We start from the raw sequence: 14020 nt of genomic DNA, 5'->3' as shown, positions 1-14020 counted from the left end.
TCTCTCTGTCTCTCTCTCTCTGTCTCTCTCTCTGTCTCTCTCTCTCTCTCTCTCTCTCTCTCTCTCTCTCTCTCTCTCTCTCTCTCTCTCTCATACTTCATGGTGAGGTGCCAACCTATTAAGGCCTCAATCTATTCACTGCTCAGAGTACCATAGACTTTTCACCTCAGGGAACCACCTAGTAAGCAGATGGCCAACTAAGTGGGTTCATTCCATCGCTGTCATAAGCCAGTAATTTTTCACAGATGAGGGCTTCACAACAGAAGCCCCAATATGCTCCCCTTTCTAAGGAGTCTGCTTTCTCCATCTTCTTGTCCCTTCCCCATCTTCCCTTCTTCTGGTTTTCCAAGTGCTGCCTAAGTTCTGGTCATGCTAACTTAAGCTATAATTAACTGGGATACTGATTTAGGAGAGAACAAGTGAACGAAAGAGTGCCGAGTTTGATATCATAGGACCCAGGTTCAAATCCCAGCTCTGCACATTGCCTGGGCAAGTCTCTTGACCTCTCAAGATCTCAGTTTGCTCATTTGTATAATAAGGAGGTTGGACTAGAGATTCCCTGAGGTCCCTCTAGCTCTAGGTCTATTATTTTAGGATGAATCAATTAGATGCTATTGGAAGAATTATTTGAACTAAGGAGTGTTTAAGCTGGAAAAGACAAGACAATGGAAACAACTTGTTATTATATAGAGATAGAAAGTCAGCCCCCAAACCAGGAAGACCTGGTCCCACTTCTGATACAAATTGACTGTGTGACCCTGGGCAAGTTATTTATACTCTCTTTGTTCTAGGTATCTTAGTTGCAGAGAAGGTGCTAAACTGAAGCATAGATGAAGTTTCCTCCTCTGGGAGTTTCCTATATAAATAAAATCATAGGCTCAAACCCTGTAATTACTGTTTTCAAGTATGTGAATGTGAAAAAGGGTTTCAACTCATTTCATCAGGCCCCTGAGGACACAACCCAGAGTAAGGAATGGAACATGATACTCAGAGTAAGTGGTAGAGGCCTGAAAATCAAAACCAGGACTTCTAATTCCATATCCACTGTTCCTTTGACCACATCACATTGTATCCCAAAGACCTTCAATATGACTCCAGTATCAGAACAATGTAGAATGGAAATAAGCCATTGAAGGAGAGGGAAGACAAGAAAGAGCAATGAGGAGAGGTAAAGGCATAATAGAATCAATTCCAAACTATTTACCATAATGCTCTAGGTTCTTCACAATCTAGTCCCACTCCACCCTTCTGTCCTTTCTCTCTCACTCTTCTCTATTCAAATACTAGAATATTTCCAATGCCCTCGTAGTCTCCACATCTTCTCTTTATGTCTCCTCAAAGTCTTTGGTGTTCTCTATAATTGGGATGCCCCATAATGCCCTGGTCCCATTTCATCTGTCCATCCACAGTACTTAACAAAGCATATAACACATAGTAGGTGCTTAATAATTTCTAGTTGACTTTGTCTATCCAAATCTTTCAGGGTTCAATTAAAGTATCACCTCCTGTATAAGTCTCCCCAACCATACTCCAGATGCACTGATCTCTCCCTATTGGCTTTGTATAGTACCTATTAACTATATCTCTTAATTCTGGAGTTTAAATACTATTTTGCATTATCATGAGGGATGATGTGTTCTTTACTGTCAATCAACCAACAAGAATTATTGAGCAATTATTATGCATGAGGCATTGTCCCATGCGAGCTCCTATCACGAGAGCTCCATAGATGCTCCTGCTTGAAAATGAAAATCTATTCATTGCATCACATTTTGGATCCCTGAGGAAGGCTTCTCAGAGAGAGTCATGGTCCCTCAAGAGTTCGCCATAACAATCCACTCAGGAAAAACAAAGAGGATCTCAGACTCATGTTTTCCATTTGATGATACAGTTGTATTTTGGTTCTAATTTGGTTCTGTAGTGTGTATATATCTACATTTTGGATTCTCTCGTGTCCATCTGCAGGTCCTCTGCCAAATATGCATTTATAGGTACACATATGAATGTATGTATATTTGTACATATATACATGTGTGGGTATATCCATGTTCATATATGCATACAACTGCATGCAAACACATATCTATATACATGTGTGTTTGTGTGTGATGCATACTACATATATGTATGCATATATATAGATATACACATGCATAAATATAAGACACAGAAACCTTGCAGATGAACAATGTGATGAATTCCTAATTGAATAGGAGTTTAGCTTTACTCTGGATCATGGTGGAAGACTGCTTAGTGCTTTAATTGACAGCAAAATGTTTACTGTCAAAACAATCAATTCATCAATATACAATATACTTACCATGTACCAGGCACCATTCAAATTTCTGAGGGTACAAAGATGAAAACAATCCCTGCCCATGAGGAGCTTCTACTCCAATTGAGAACAGAATATGTACAAAAACAATGACAGAGAAGTAGCAAGCAGAGTAGATAGAAGACAGCCTCAGAGGAGAAAGGACTAGACGTTGGGAGGGCTGGGAATGACTTCTTGCAGAAAGCAACATTTGAGCTGAGTCTTAAAGGAAGTCCCCAATTCTAAGAAGTAGGGAAAAAAGGAAGAGTATTCTAGGGAGGAAGGACAGCCAAAGTCACAGAGACAGGAGATGGAGCAGTAATACTCTTCTCTTAGTGATGTTAGATGGCTACACATAATGGAGTACCCTGAGTACAGAAGATACTCTTTTGCAGGTGACCCAAAAGGCCATGAAAGGGCAAATAGCAGGTGTTAGCAGACTGCAGTATATTTCTGATGATGATTTATGTGCAAGAAGTAAAGTATAAGACATTTTCAATGACATAATTAGAAAAGGAGGCAGTCATTTGTTTAGAGACAACAAGAAAAAGCAAATGGGCAGCCAGAATGCTGTACTCATTGCTGCTAAATAAGAAAAGAACTCTAGAGAAGACTTCCAATGTATTGGTTTGATACTCTATGGAGAACTAATGGGAAAATATGGAAAGGAATCATCTGAGATGAGAAGATCCAGATGGGGTGGGATCCCCATTGATGCTGGGTACACATGCTGGTGAGATAATGCATCCATTGAGGTAATAAAGTATTGCCATTGAATTATTTCTTGCCATTGGTCTTAGAAGCCTGGATTCAAATCATGAGACTATTAGTAGAGTAAAATCCACAATGTGGTAGCAAAAAGAACTTTGATTAATGGTGATAGGAAAAAACAAAGAAAAATAATTAAATGTTTAAGTTAAATAAATATTTAAATTAATTTATTTTAGATAATATATATTGCATATACTACTTTTATATATACTACAGTATATATATGAAAGCATGTACATATAGTACATACCATGCATATATAGACATATTATATATTTTATAATAAGTTAAATTAAATAAATTTAAATGAAATAAATCATTCTTCTGGCAGCAGGGATGAGTCCTAGATGAATCCCTGCAAAATATTCATCTGCCTAAGCACTTTCTGGTATCATTGATCCAATCTATATGGAGGCTTCAGTTAGTCACCTAAGGCATTTAAATATATAGCCCAGAGAGTCACGTAGGTCTTATAGGCATTCATCACTGACATCATGTAATGGAGCGATGAGAAGGGCTGATTCAATCCCTGACACAGAAGAGGCTGAGAACCTGCTTCCAAGAAGGCATTATTGAAACTGCCCTGCTTACCTACTTGGAGCACATGCAGACATTCTGCAGATGTTTCCAAGCTGCTAAACATGCCAGACTATTGATCGGCCACATGGCTGGAATTAGGGCATGCTCAGACACTGCTGAGTAGCCTTGGCCCTTGCTTGTTGCTCTGTCTCTGCTGCCTCTCTGACATCCAGGTGAGATGAACAAGGATATGAAGATTGACTTTGAGCCTTCCCGTGTCCAAGACCAATGTGTTAACCTATGAATAGAAGCCTCTCATTCTTTCCCTCTTCATGTTGGTTCTTTCCTGTGCTAAGGGGAGGAGATCAGAGATGTCTATAACCTTGTGGTCTTTGAAAGTTCAGGAAAAAACGAACTCCCAGTGTCCAGGAGCTGGAGTCCATCCTGGGAATTTCCTGAAATCAGAGAGTGAGGAACAAGGTGCTGAGCAATTTACTTGACCTAACCTAGCAGTACTAGAAATGCAGGCTTGTCCAATCCCTGGCCATGCTATGTTGGCAAGCAAATTAGACGGTGTGAATGCAACATAGAAACTTTATTCAGTCTGAACCCACTCTCCTCAGATCCCAAGTGGCCCTGGGGAGAGTGTGCCCACAAAGTTTGGGGAGGAAATATTTCTATTTATGTTCTTGCAATGACTTTGAAATAAAAATCCCTTTGTAAAAGTTAACATATTGATTGGTAAAATAGAAATGGGGCACTAATAACTGATGGTTAGTGATGGGGGAAGGCACAACCAAAGGAAGGCTGGAGCATTAGAGAAAGGAACATCCCAACCCTTTAATGGTACTCTATAACCCTGAAGGGAAGGCATGGCCAGTCTCATTCTGGAGGATTGCTACTCTAGCAGGTGAGTCTATGGGTCACTATGTGGTTGAGTAGGTGTAGTAGTAGGAAGCTCCACTGGCCAATTTCAGGAAAAAAAAGACCAGACTTTCCATTCAGTCCTCTGAAAATTTCTTCTCCTACACTATGCTTCCCAGGACAGAGATCACATTGTAGAATTCTTTTGTATCTCCAAAATACAGCACTGCTGTGTAGAAGAAACCCAGTAAGTATATAATGGTGCCATTGAATCAAAAATGTTATTAGCAAGTTTTTGTTTAGAGGCTCACAAAATGCAAAATGAGGACCTTCCTAGCCCCTGTAAATCCCAGATTAAAATGAATCAGTGTATTAAACTGTGCCTTCACATTTGGAGCTTGCATTTCTTTCCTTAAAATGTTTTTTTCTACCAAAAGCATTGTCTTTTGCTTCTTGACAACTCTGAACTGTCTGCCATCTTTTTTTTTCTCCGTTAATCCTTCTTATGATCAAACAGAAGCAAAAAGAGCCTTAGAGTCGTATGGCTCCAGGTTATAAACCCAGCACCACCTGGGAATCTGATGAAGCAGCTTTCCCTGGGACAATGTTTTGAGTTTTAGTTACTGTTACCCCAAAGAAATCTCTTTCCCCGCCTGAACCTGCTTATGGATATAATTAGTGAAATAAATCCTCAGCAAGAGGAGGGCGAATCAAATCAGGGGCATTAATCAAACATGGAAAAAACTCAGAGATCATTCCGTGAACTTGGGCGGTTGAGTGCGTGATGAGCAGCCCACACAATCTGATTTTAGAACCTGGAGACAACCTAATGGCAGGTAGCCAAGCATGCAGGCTGAGGCTAAATAATGGGTTACAGCAGTGAACTTGCTTTACACCAAACAGTGATTAGCTGGGATGGGGAGGGAAGTTCAGAGGTGGTTAATGTCATTGTCATTTACTTCTCCTTTATTTCTGTTCCTATCCTGAGACTGCCATTTTCCAGAGGATATGGAGCACACCTGTCCCAGTTTCCTTGTATAGGGTCTAGTTTATGCCTCCACAAGAACAATGAGAGGCTTGATAAGTGCTTCTCATGAACAATCAGAGATTTACTGTGCACTATGATCGTTGGGGAAAAAAACACAGATTATTAAGACCTTCTCTTTGTCCTCAAGGGGTTTACATTCAAGTTGAGGAAATGAGACTTTTACTTCAGTGCCTCTCAAGATATCACTCCTCTCCTGACGAAGATCACAATTCCTCCATGTCTTAACTAGACAGTTTCATCAGTTCCTAATGTCAAAAAGAAATCCCCACTTCATGGCCAGGTGGCCAAGTTTTGTCAATGAAAGATAATCCACAGTCAGTTCTAAGGGATTTGGGGAGGAAAAGATCACTATGGGTTAGGGTGGTTCAAGAAGGAATCTTGGAGGAAGTGGGTCTTGAAGAAGGAATAGGATCTGGATAGGTAGAGAGGAAACGGGAGGCTAATCACTCGCATGGAAAACGACATGAAGATTTTAATGTATATACTATGTTCAAAGGACTGTAAGAAAACCAAACCAGAGAAGGATGATATAAGAAATATTGAAGAACTATGTGACTTGTTTTTAGGTTTTCTTAGCATCTCATTTGTCTTGGGGGAAATGAGAATTATTTTAATTTCATGTTTTAAATTTGTTTTGAATTTGAAATTTTTCATTATAAGTGCTCAGCATTAAAATATTGTGATGGTTTTATAATACATATTTGATATGCACTTGATCAAGCATTTTAAGATTATTTTGTTTTATAATAGGATAGCCCATTAGAATTTTATTTAGTATTTTTAAAAGGAATATTTATGAACAAGATTAAGTTCTCTGGGACTTATAGAAAGACACTACCACAAGGCACAATCTTTGACTCCAATACTTACTTTAACCAAGAACAAAAATGAGCACTACTATCAAATCCATTCTCATTCATGCATTTATTCCATGCTAATCAAAAGATCAATGGTCTTCCCAAATCACAATGTCACAGACTACAGATTTCAAGTTAAATCAAGTCTAATTTCCTTATTTCACAGAGGAGAAAACAGGGGCACTTGTCCAAAGTCATACAACTAGTAAGTATCAGAGGTAGCTTTTGAACCTGGGTCTTCCTGACTTCAAAGTCCTCAGGTCTATCCATTCTAACACACTACCCCTCCGTCATTTTTAATAATATTACTCATGTTCAAGAATTTTTAAGTTGTTCCCTATTGTCTCTTTTAACATTGTTATCATTTCAGTTGTACTTGACTCTTCATGACCCCATTTGGCATTTTTCTTGGCAAAGATTCTGGAATGGTTGGTAATTTCCTTCTCCAGATTGTTTTACAGATGAGGAAACTGAGGCAAACAGGGTTAAGTGACTTGCCCAGGGCCAGCCAACTAGTTAAATGTCTGAGGCCAGATTTGAACTCAGGAAGAAGAGTCTTCCTGACTCCAAGTCTGACATTCTATCCAATGCGCCACCTAGCTGTGCCCTATTGTCTCTAGAGTAAAACAAAAATGCCTTTGTTTGGCATTAAAAGTCCTTCACAACATGACTCTGGCTTATATTTTCTTATTTCATGTTATTTCCTCTATAAACTCCATGTTCCAACTAAACCAATCTATGTACTGTTCCCAAAATCCAATGCTTCATTGTCTATAGCCATGCCTTACTTAGCACAATCTATCTCCTACTCTCTCCTTTTTGACTCTGAGGATCTCTAAACCCCTTTTGTGGCTCAGCCCAGGAAGGTTTACCCTTTCATATCTGAGGCCTTTTCTCATCTCCCTTTTTGTTAGTGTCTCTGAGTGGGACCATAGTGCATTGAGTGCTGGGCCTGAAATAAGGAAGACTCATCTTCCTGAGTTCAAGTCTAGTCTTAGACACTTATTAGCTATGTGATCCTGGACAAGTCACTTAACCCCATTTGCCTCAATTTCCTCATTTAGGAAATGAACCATAGAATTACATGTAAAAACAATTTTTACTATTTTTTTCAGACATCTCACACAAATACTTACATTGAATTACATCTATGATCACTGTATCAAAAGATCCCAGATTCAGAGGAAACAGAAAAAAGGAAAAGAGGAAAAGAAAGAAGGCTACCTTTTAGTCACTCCCAAAAGCCTGGGTGGCGAGAGGAAGCAGCCTCTAGTGATTCGCTTTCCAGTCCCATGGAAAGGTCTGGTAAACACACAATTATTAAATATTTAGATGTAGCTAGAGAGATGAATAAAAAACAATCGGGGAGGCCTGGAGAAAAAGGATACAAAATAGAGCATTGATCAAATGTTTGTTCATTCGAAATGAAGATGAAGAAAACAGGGATGAGGGCTCGAAATAAGACCAGCATCTGAAATGCCCCTCCAGAATCCTTCAGACCCAGCAATCAGCAGTGACTCAGGCTTTGGGCTGCTCTGGCCAAGTTTCTATAGGAAACAGAACTGCACTCCGAAAGCCTAGCCTCAGGAATAGCTAAAATGTGACCCCCACAAATCCCTACACACACACACACACACACACACACACACACACACACACACACACACAGAGTTCTGGCAAAAGATTCCTATATGATTAAGTCTGATGAGTGGTCACAGTGGGCAATTGGGACTGCTAATAGCCGGAGACTTAGGGGGCAACATGTCTTTGACATTTTCAAATACTTTCCCAAGAATGGCACCCGTGGATGGGGGAAGAATGGGAGGGAAGGGAATTGGGAGGGTTGAATTAATAGCCCTGTTGGGGGACTGGGGGGTGGAATTATGCTGGAGAACCATAAGATAATAGCAGCAATAGAGAGGGAAGCAGAGCCTTCCACCCACTCACCAAGTCAGAAATACCTCAGGTATAATTAAACTGTGCTCAGGGACTTAGCACCTTTTCATGATAAGCATCATTGCTTCCTGGCTCCAGCCTTCTGTTGCCTTGGCGAAAACCCTATTGCTTGGCATTTGAGAGCTTTCTCTTCCCATTTTTTTAAGACTGGGCTTATAGAAGATGTCTTTTAAGAAATCATTTTTGTAGGAACCAAACAATGTGTTCGTAATCCCCAAGGCTAGTCTTGGGGATGAGCTGAAAAAGTCCCCCATCCCCTCTCTCTCTTCTTCCCAGAGGTGGGATAATATGGATATAGATTATCACATACAGTCAGCCATCGTTGACATATTGATTGGTCTTGCTCCTCCTCTCCCCTTTCTTTTTTTACAAAGGATGGTTTACTGAGAAAGAGAGGATTGGGTAGACAGATAGACTCTTGAAAGGAAGTTATGAAGGAAAAGAGGAAGAAAGGGAACAAGCATTTATTAAGGACTTACTACATGCCCGGAACTATGCTACTATTATCTCATAAAATAACACAACTTTGTGAGGAAGGCACTATTATTTTCCCTGTTTTACAGTTGAAGAAACTGAGGCATATAGAGCTTAAATGACTTACCCAGTGTCACGTAGCTAGTAAGTTTCCAATGTTATATTTGAACTTGTCTTCCTGAATCCAGAACTAGAATTCTATCACTGTGCAGCTGCTTCTAGATGTAAAATCAAAACTGATCAATAATTTTTAAAAGAATTAATTTTTCTGGGATATATACATATAATCACTCAAATCCTATGTTTATATTATTCATTTTTGTAACAGAGTAATCTTTTAAAACCAAAATCCCGATCATATACCCATATAAACAAGTGATAGATCCTCTGTTTTCTTCTGGATTTCTACTCCCACAGTTCTTTCTCTTGATGTGGATAGCATTCATTCTCATAAATTCCTCAGGATTATCTTGGATCATTGCATTGCTATTAGTAGCAAAGTCTATTATATTTGATCATCCCACAATGTTTCAGTTACTGTGTATAATGTTCTCCTGGTTCTGTTTATTTCACTTGTATAGTTAGAAATATCTTGAATCCCTAAAAACTACATTACCCAAACTTCCTTTCTGTATTACCCAGAATGCTTTTCCTTTTGTCTACATTTGCATGGTCACGTTTTTTGTATAAGTTCTGAGGTTCCACCCTGTTCTTCCTCCTCTTTTGCTCTGAGGAGCAGGCTGAATAGCTAGGTCTCTTACTTTAATTATTATTAATAGATTTTTAAAATAATACTTGGAATATTGGATATTAATTTTAAAATCCACACACTGCACATCAGTTCATAGAGATCTTTCTAGTTCTTATAGAAATCAAGCAGTTCCTCATTCCTTACAAAACAATATTATTCCATCACCATCAGATACCACAATGGGTCCAGCCATTCCCTAATGGAGGGACATCCCCTCATTTAAAAGAAGTAATTTTTTTAAAACCTTTACCTTCCACCTTAGAATCAATACTGTGTATTGGTTCTAAGGCAAAAGAGCAGTAAGGGCTAGCTAGGCAAGGAGGGTTAAGCAACTTGCCCAGGATCACCTAGCTAGGCAGTGTCTGAGGTCTGATTTGAACCCAGGACCTCCCATCTCTAGACCTGACTCTCAGTCCTCTAAGCTACCCACCTGCCCCCTAAAAGAAGTGATTTTTGAGACAAGTTCAGTCCTTATTCTGATTTCACTCCCAGTTTAGTTTAACCTCCTAGTGTTTCATCTAATAAATAATTATAGGATTCAAATGTAGACTGTGTCACCTATGTCCCAGATGGCCTCAAGCAAATCACAATTTCTCTGGGGCTCAGTTTCTTTATCTGTAAAATAAGGGGTTTGGACTAGAGGGCCTTGGATCCTTTCAAAATCTCAGTCCATGATTCTACAGTCCACATAGAGCAGGGAGCTCTTCTATCTCCTGACCTCCTGAGCCACTCTCATAGGCCCATCATTATTTTCATGTGGATAGATAACACTTTAAGGATTACAAAGTGCATTCCTCATAAGGACCTAGTAAGGTGGAGACTACCAGTCTGATGATCCCTATTTGGCCAGCAAGGAAACTGATACTCAAACAGGGAAGCCCAATTGGGATAGTCAATGCCCAAGAGGATCAGGCAGGATTTCTCTCCCTTAAGATGACTCATAAGCTCTTTTCTCCAGTCCTCAAGGAGAATATGTCCTAGAAACTCCAAAAAAAGATCCAAGCCCAGCAAGAATCAAAGAAGGCACTTCTGTATAAGGCAGGAGTCATTTCTGTTTCAGTCTCCTTGAGGCTGGCTCCTCACACTCAGAAGCCTGGGAAGACTTTATGACCTGACAGAGAATAAAGTGGGTTGAACCAGGTGACTCAGTGATACAATTAAAACAACACCATAAAGACAAACAACTCTGAAAGACTGGAGAACTCTGATGAACATCATGATCAACCACCGTTCCAGAGAACCGATAAATGACTCATGATGCCAAATGCCTCAAAGAGAGATGATGCTGAATGAGACATACATCTTTGGGCATCACCCACGTGGGAATTTGTTTCACTTGACCATACGTATTTTTAGCAGGGCATAGTGGGAAGAGGGTTGGATCTGGAATCAGGAAGACTCATCATCTTCCTGAGTTCAAATCCAGTCTCAGATACTTACTAGCTGAGAAACCCTGGCCAAGTCACTCAACTCTGTTTCCCTCAGTTTCCTTATTTTATAAAATGAGCTGGAGAAGGAAATGGCAAACCATTCCAATATCTTTGCCAAGAAAAAAATGCCAAATGGGGTCATGAAGTGTCAGGCATAAGTGAAATGACTGAAAAACAACACATATTTGTTGGAAATTATTTTTTCTTCTTAAAAGGAGGAAGTAGAAGGTAAAGAAAATAAATACTTTGTTAAGTGAAACAAAATTTTTCAAAAGAAATGAAATGAAACTCACTAGCATACTATTTTCCAAATCCCTTCTCAGAAAGAAAGAAAGAAAGAAAGAAAGAAAGAAAGAAAGAAAGAAAGAAAGAAAGAAAGAAAGAAAGAAAGAAAGAAAGAAAGGAAGGAAGGAAGGAAGGAAGGAAGGAAGGAAGGAAGGAAGGACATTTGCTCTCCTCCAACTCTGGGCTCCCTTTCCCTCTCTGTAATCATTCAGAAATCATAAAAGTGGCTCAGTATCACATCTACCAGTTCTTTCAAAACCCAATAATTAATTCATCTGGGTCAGGTGATGCGAATCCCTCATGGGATGCTAGATGTATAACAATAATAATATAGCACCTACTCAGGCACTATGCTAAAAGTTTTATAAGTGTGATCTTGTTTAATCTTTGCAACAACTCTGGGAGGTAGGTACTATTATTATTCCTATTTTACATAAGAGGAAACTGAGGCAGATAATATTTAAGTAACTTGCATGGGGTCACACAATTAATTAGAAAGTATCTAGTGTCAGATTTTACCACAGGTCTTCTGTCAGTTCTCTACCAGTCACTTGGGTTCTAACCTTTTCAGACCCAAAACCATTCTGTGTGACAGAGAAAACAGAAACAAAAAGGAATTGAGCAGGGTCAGCTACCTGGCTCAGTGGATTGAGAGTCAGACCTCCAGACAGGAAGTCCTAGTTTCAGATCTGAACTTAGATACTTCCTAGCTATATGACCCTGGGCAAGTCATTTAACTCCCATTGCCTAGGCCTTATAACTCTTAATCTATTGAATCACCTGCTTACTCCCCATTTTATTGTTATATTTAAGCAAGGTTACTTGGTTTCGTCTCATTTATAAAGACTTTTTTGCTAATTTCATGTAATATGGGGTAGACAGTGGAATTGTGTGCCGGCTAAGGGAAACTAGGGAGGGTTTGGGGGAGAGGCAAAAAACATGAAATATGTAACTGTGGGAAATATGCAAAATAAAAAAATTTTAAATTAAATTTAAAAAATTAAAAAAGAATGCAACTACAAAAAAACTATCAAAAATAATATGGGGTAGAAAATATTGCTAATTATGCATTAGTCTTTTTAACTACTCATGACTTTACAGGCAGTCAATTTCTGTCTGCAGACCTTAGTTTTCTCATCTATAAAGTCAATAAATTGTACTAGATAATCTCTAAGGCTTCTCCGAGTACTAAGATCTTCTTCGAATCTGACTTACTAGCCGTATGACTTTGAGCACGTCACCACCTTTCTCACCCTATTTCTTCATCTCTAAAACGTGGCTTAGAGAGCGTGCTTTGTCTGCTTCCCAAGGTAATTGTGAGTATCAAAAGAGATGCTTTACATGAAAGTGCTTTGAAGACTTTAAGCATTTTGCAAATGAAAGGTATCATTATTATTAGATTAAAAATTTTCGGTATATTTGATCTGCACACAGACTCTCCAATTCATCTCTGAATGTTGCAGATTTGGCTTTTTAAATGGATGGCCCAGTGGTATAGGACACCAGCAGGGCACTGCCATAGAAACCCTCCACTTCAGCAGATTGCTGACGGGACCGTGGACAAAAAGGTCCATTTCATCATCTGTGATGGTTATAGCTCCAAAATAATGAAGTTTGGGGTCAGTGCACTTCAATCTGTGAGGTCCCTCACTGGAGTAACCGAACTAGCTCAAACACAGGACTGCTCAATGTACTAAGAAAAGACTTATATTCAACCCAAGCAAAAATAGAGCTCACTCCTTAGCCTTTAAATAGCTACGAAATTCTGCTTAGCCAAGCAATGTAATCAGAAGAATCCATCAACAATCAAAGCTGATTTCAGTAAGTTATAGGAAGTTTTTAGAAATGGCAAACTGGAATCATAAATAAAGACATCTCTCCCACCTACTCATCACCTTCCCTCAGAAAAAAAAACAACACTTTTTTTTTTCCTTAGACTATTAGGTGGTGGTGTTCAGTTGCTTTTCAGTCATGTCTGACTCTTCATGGCTTCCTTTCGGGTTCTCTTGGCAAGTGGTTTGCCATTCTCTTCTCTAACTCATTTTACAGATGAGAAAACTAAAGTAAACAGGGTTAAGTAACTTGCCCAGGGTCACACAGCTAGGAAGTATCTGAGTCCAGATTTGAACTCATGTCCTCCTGACCTTAGGGTTGCCACTCTATCCACTGTGCCCACCTATGTGCCAGAATATTAGGTGCCTTTCTTAAATTATCCATCATTTAATTATTTAATTGTTATCATTGTTTATTATTAAATTATTAAATCATTAATGATAATTACATTATCTTAATTATTAGATTTATTGTTTATTGTTAAATTGGTGTTTTGTTGTTAAGTATTAAATTATTAAAATTATTATTAATTATTTAAAAGTTAGCAGTATATAACCAAAATACTTCAGTGTTACTTATAGCTGACAGCCAGATCCCTAACATAATATGATAAACACTTTCTCAAAATTAACTTCAGGATCTGCTATGAACAATTCAAAAATGTAATAATAGTAATTGTGGTTGCAGTAATAGAAGCATTGGTGATGGTAGTAGTAATGGTGCTATTAGCAGTAATAGTAATGGTGGTGGTAATAGTGACAGGAAAAGTAATAGTGGTAATGGTGGAGATAGTAGTAGTAATAATATTAGTCATAATGGTAGTAATAGTACCAGTGGTAGTAATGATAATAATAATAATAGTAATGGTGGTGGTAGTAAGAATAAAAATTAATAGAGGTAGTAGTAGTAATATTAGTG

The sequence above is a fragment of the Gracilinanus agilis genome, chromosome 1 (assembly GCF_016433145.1).
Source record: "Gracilinanus agilis isolate LMUSP501 chromosome 1, AgileGrace, whole genome shotgun sequence".
NCBI classification, from domain to species: Eukaryota; Metazoa; Chordata; class Mammalia; order Didelphimorphia; family Didelphidae; genus Gracilinanus; species Gracilinanus agilis.
This window is presented reverse-complemented; position numbering follows the sequence as displayed.